Source organism: Strongylocentrotus purpuratus, unplaced genomic scaffold (genome assembly GCF_000002235.5).
Source record: "Strongylocentrotus purpuratus isolate Spur 01 unplaced genomic scaffold, Spur_5.0 spur5_scaffold_5, whole genome shotgun sequence".
Lineage (NCBI taxonomy): Eukaryota > Metazoa > Echinodermata > Echinoidea > Camarodonta > Strongylocentrotidae > Strongylocentrotus > Strongylocentrotus purpuratus.
This window is the reverse complement of record NW_022145611.1, coordinates 23,286,300-23,292,299: the sequence shown is the minus strand read 5'-3', so window position 1 is coordinate 23,292,299 and position 6,000 is coordinate 23,286,300. Positions and strand designations below refer to the sequence as shown.

The 6,000-nt window shown below is 38.6% G+C and overlaps 1 protein-coding gene across 3 annotated transcripts in view; it reads left to right on the top strand.

Moving 5' to 3' along the window:
- The first annotated feature begins 2,782 nt into the window (after positions 1-2,782).
- Positions 2,783-6,000, top strand: part of LOC580286 (sodium- and chloride-dependent betaine transporter) — a 69,323-nt gene continuing 66,105 nt past the window's right edge. Inside the window, exon 1 of one of the 3 annotated variants that reach the window (XM_030998439.1) lies at positions 2,783-3,283. The gene's annotated coding sequence lies outside the window, so the exon portion shown is untranslated. Of the gene's footprint in view, positions 3,292-6,000 lie in introns of all 3 variants that reach the window. The other 2 variants (XM_030998438.1, XM_030998437.1) reach the window with 2 other exon arrangements.

Here is a 6,000-nt window from a genome sequence, read left to right as displayed (position 1 = left end):
TTTCGTTATTTTCATTGACTTTTATGAAATCATGTAGAGATGCTGAGTTATCAGACTGAAATATATTATGGCCCTCTATTAATATAAAAAGATTATACAGTTTTTACGCACATGTCGTAAAAATGCGCGCACGTTGATCTTATTTCAAGTGCGCATCGTGGTGCGTCTCTCAGACTAAACCTGATACTTAAGGATGACCCTGAAAGCAAAAATCGGTCACTAATTCTCGTAACTATTAAGATCAGACACTCCAATAAATATTACCATCTCAGTGGCGTATCCATCATAGGACATACTCGATGCACGCTCTCCTATTTTCTAGACCGTCAAAAATATGATAAATCATTATAGGTTTTAGTAGTTTGGCCCATTTTGTCCCTTAAAAATATCATCCTCTGAATATTGGAATCTACTTATATTTTACATATTATATAATTATATATAATTAAAGATTTAGGTAGACCTCCCTAAAAATGAAGTTAGTATACACGCTTTTTATTGATTGATAAAGGTTCCCCCTTCTTCCTATAAGGGCCAGCAGTGTTCACAAACTAGAAAAACAGCGTTCTCTGCAGGTACTTAGTAACATTGTGATGGTTGATTTCACAAATCTGTTGAATCAGGATGCAAAACACGTAAAATTATGTTTGTATGTATGGAGGATTATCCAACTACGATGCTCCAAATCCGATTGGTAATAAGGGCTTCCATTTCATTTTTGAGAGGGGGGAGGCGTTTTCAAAACTGGTCTATATCTTTAAAGGTACTTAGTAACATTGTGATGGTTGATTTCACAAATCTGTTGAATCAGGATGCAAAACACGTAAAGTTATGTTTGTATGTATGGATTATCCAACTACAATGCCCCAAATCCGAAATTAATTCACGCAAAATGAAGATTTTTAACAAAGTTCAACGGGTTTTCAAACGGGCGTCGATGTGCGGCGCTTCTGAAATTAAATTCTCCCAACCATTTTTTGAATTTTCCCAACCGTTTTTCCATGAAAAAAAGACATAAAAACAGGCTATAAAAAGACGTCTGGAATGGAATGTAGAGCCATTTTATTTGTGAGATTTCCATTCACCTAAAATGTCATTAAATTGTAATACTATAGTAATGGGAAAATAATTTTAAGGAATCGATCGGATCAGTTTTTCCCCATTTGTACCATGAATAATGGTCCGTTTTCGCTCAAATTTTCAGATTATCTTTAATTGTACATCTAGCATTGAAGTCAATGCCTTAGCACAACTATCTCTCATCTGAACAATGTTACAAAGTCCCTTTAATTGATAGACGAGGACTGGAATCTTTATTTTACGCCCTTCCAGGGGTATTAAAGTGACTCGGTAACATTGTTGAAAGCTGATGAAAAAAATTGATTAATTTTTGTATAAAATGTTACTTACTATATTCCTTCTACTATACTAACCCTCTGACATGCAAAATGTCCTGAACAAATTTTCAAACCACAAAGATATCTATGGTTTTCTTTGAAGGCGTTGATGTGAGGCACCCTCTAACAGTGATTAACAGTAAATTCTCCCAACCATTTTTGAATTTTCCCAACCGTTTTTCCATGAGAAAAATACATAAAACAGGCTATAAAATCTGTCAACACTTACTGTCTGGAATGGAATGTAGAGCCATTTTATTGCTTTGTGACGATTTACATTCACCTAAAATGTAATTAAATTGTCCTTGTCTTGATGCTGAACAGGCTTTGACAAGTAGCAGAATAGAAGTAGAATAATATAGTTGGGAGAATTAAGGAACCAATCAGATCAGTTTTTCCCAATTTGTACCATGAATAATGGCCCGTTTTCTCTCAAATTTCCAGATTATCTTTAATTGTACATCTAGCATTGAAGTCACTACCTTAACACCACTATCTCTCATCTGAACAATGTTACAAAGTCCCTTTAATAGAGGAAAATCAAGTATTCATGAGAAATACTGTGATGAGACATGTAGATCTAAACTGATATGAATGGCGTTTAGATAAGAAAGAAATCATGAAAGACAATCCTCACAGATGATCTTCCTTCTTTCTCGAGTTCTTTCTTCCTCTTTCGTTTATGTATTATAGACAGTAGGCCTATACGAAAAGACAGTAAGTGATATTAATCGTATTTCGATGGTCAATCTGTTATACATTATGATAAACGTGCCAAACACTCGTTCTAAACATCACCCCATCTCTGTCGTTCGCTCTCTCTCTCTCTCTCTCTCTCTCTCTCTCTCTCTCTCCCTCCCTCTCTCTCTCTCTCTCTCTTTTTCTCCCTCCCCAATTCTATCCCTCTCTTCGAGGCGCGAGCTCAGTCGGTAGAGCAGTGGTCTCGTATAATCCGGTGACCCGGGTTCAAAACCAAGACGATGCGCTAGTGCCCTTTTAGGTATTAATATTCATTACCAGGTACCTCGGCCGTCTGGTTGCTTACTTACAAGCATTTATGCTTTCTTAGCAGTCAGGTAAAATAACCACCATCACCCTTCCAATTACTATCTCCCTCTTTATCTCTATTTCTCTCCCTCTTCTATCCCCCTCTTTCATTGTTCCACTTATTACAAAATCTCCCCTTTCTCTTTCCATCACACCCCAAGATACCACCCCTTCCTCTCTCTCTCTCTCTCTCTCTCTCTCTCTCTCTGTCTCATCTTTCAAGTTCAACTCCAACCTCATCCACTGAACCGTCATCCATGTACACACACGCATGCGCGCTACACTAATGAAATACACCGTGCAAGCCTGCAAGAGAGCAACGGCGGGTGTAAAGCCTGCCGTGCATATCACATGCAGAGTGAGCAGCAAAGTCTCTGCATCCAGCATTTTCACCTGTTAAGTACATGGATAGCGGGGGAGCCAACTCTTGCATTATATTGCGCTCAAAATGCATTTGAACATCTCGCGATAACATATTAGCCCATTTCCTTCTCATCAATTTCACGGTGAACCACATCATTCGTACAACGGATTCCATTCGCCTCGCTGGCTGCAACAACTATTACCACACAACTCCGACAACATCGCAAATTAATATTTTCGCATTCCAGATCGAATTGATAGAAACAGACGGAGGGACACATGGACACATTTTGCATTTCAGTGAAAACGACCTCCGTTTTTCTCCGGCATCCTCACCCTTGTCTCAAAAGCGGATTGCACGCTTATTTCTGTTCATCGTCGCCTTCCTTCAACTTGTCCGTCTTTCTTTGTGGCCTTGATCCTTTCAGTATTGGCTTTGTTCGTTGAAATCAGCTGCACGTCTCCGCCACTGAGAAGTAAGTAAGTAAGTATTCACCACTTCCCTGTTTTCTGTTTCCCGGCTCCTTTTTTACAAGAAAGAATCGTCGGAAACGAACGTGCTCAAGCTGTATTTTTGTCAAAGCCATGGGTCGCCGGAAAACTCTTTTAGTAATTATTTTGTATGTGTTAGGAAGGAATGGTGGTTAACTTGATTCAATATAATGATATTCAAAACATTTAAGCTCATAATATCAATTTCTCAATTTTAAGTAGGATTATGATGTGATTCTGATTGTAGGTTTACGAGGCATTATTATCTTTATTTATATAACTTGTGTACATTTTCGTAAGGAATATTGTACATCAAAGGGCATGAAAACACATAATTTTTTCAAAATTCCTACATTATTGTATTCTTTGGGTGAGGTTTCCTTTAATTACACCGTCATAGAAACTTGACTCCAGAGAGATCGAAACCTATATTTAGAGGTAGTGAAACACAATGAATCGTCCGTTTTCTCTATGTACACGACTATAACCATGAACAAATCTTCCGACTTGTCCAACACTTCCTTGATGGATATATACATATTTATAGCGCTGCAAAAATGACACTACGAACCGATATAGAAATATAGACCCAAAATAATTAGAAGTTAGACTTTCCATCAAGTCGTTTTACAGACTATACCATCATAATTATTATTATCTACGGTTTGTGTGTCCTGTACATTGTACTTTATGAACGGCCACTAAGCATGACTGTCACCAAAACAAAAGTCTGCTCCAGTTGTTACAAAAGCCCTTTCAAAATAAAAGACTGTATTGTGTTTATCTAACGGTGCATACCGGACAGAAATATTATATCCATCGATGATAGTTATTATTGTATAGTACGCATGGCATGCCTATAGCCTTCGTCCATCGGGGAAGTGTGAGCCTGCATAAACTACGTGAGGTGAGCCTTTACTCAAGACAGCAATGTCTTTAGTCTTTACCATCGGTTTCTCATCAATAACGACCGTTCACTCTCCGACGTTGTCTTGTATGGCATGACTCTAAATCAATATAAGTGCTAGCATTTAAAATTTGCAGATAGATCAATAATTTCATTGAGAATGACATAAGTCATTATAAACCTTTTAAAAATACTATTAAATGATTAATTTCCTTATACATTCAGTAAACATCGGTTGAACGTCTTGTGTATGTAGTATGTATTATGCAAATCGCTTATACTATAGAGACATCATCGATGTAGTAATTGCTATATAAACCTTGATTATTATTAGTAGAAGTAGTATGCAGTGGTCCTTTCCCCCTTTTTGTTCATGTTTACGTTTTATGTTACGTATTTATGTTGTTTTGTTACATACTTTCATACTTTGAAAAAGATACCGCTGTGTGATAAGTTGTTTGGGTCAGTGGCGTACGCAGGATTTTTTCAAGGGGGGGGGGGGGGGGGGGTTTAAAATCGGTCCAAAATTTTGCAACGACTCAGGAAAATTTGAAAATCGCGCCGGCCAAAAAGTCGCTCAGTGGGGGGGGGGGGGGGGGGGGGGGGGGGGGGGGGGGGAAGCGACACTTTTTTTTTTGGGTCCCAAAAAAATCGCAACGACTCAACCGACCGCTGAATAAGCGGGGGGGGGGGTGGGGGGGGGGGGGGGGGTAAGAGGAGTTTTTTTTTTTGTCTCGAAATTGAAAATTGACATTTTGCTCCGTTGGGAGGGGGGTAAGGTCAATTTCTTAGGTCAGCCATGGGGGTATTGTTTTTTTTTTTTTAATAATAAAAAAAAAAAAAAAAAAAAGAATCCAAGGGGGGGGGGGTTTAGGATTTTTTAGGGGGGTTTACACACAAAATACCAAAGGGGGGGGGGTTTAACCCCCCAAAACATCCCCTGCGTACGCGCCTGGTTTGGGTATGCATGTATGGTGCAACAAATATATGTATAAGATCCTTTCACTCATGTATCTATCTGACTTTGAGATAAGAAATGAGCACTCTGCTGTAACCAGGTGATGATGAATAAAGTGTTTTAGTTTCATGACACCATGATGCCAGTATATCGCTTACAAGACTGTCCGAAGCGAGAGTCCAGACGTTGAGGGAGCACTGCCATGGGGGGAGGGGGAGGGGGGGGGTGGGGACGGGGTACTCAGTGGATGAAATAAGAATTATCTACATAATCATGCAGGGCCATTCAGGATGGTATGAGGGAAAAGTCGCATTTTCTTTTTCCTTCTCTGTTTTTTCGCCCTTCTTTTTTCGTTCCTTCGTAATGCGAAAAGGGGAGTGGCTCTTGCGCCGCCCCCCCATCTTTTAGCTTCACTAGTGTCCGTTTTATCATATGGAAGGATGAAAGAAGGGTTGTAGAAAGAGTTTGTGTCTTTCATGTGAATAGTCCCTATAAAAACAAAAGCATGCAAGCCATTATCGAATTCTTTGGATGTGTCACGATTGTGATAAAGCTGTACTTGTCTTTTGAGTAAAAGTATTTATGGATGTCATCAATAAACTGAAATGGATTTTTACCTCGACATTAATTGCAAAGTAATATGTACTATTATTCAGTGGCAGAAACTGAAACGGAAAATCGCTTCAGGGGACACTCGACCACAAGCTTGGACCACAATTTAGTTAGATAATTAGATTAATTAAGTATGCGAAATTGTATTTCAATTAATGCCGGGAATTATTTCGTTATTATTTGTATTATTATTATAATTATTATTACAAGTATCATCATTGGTA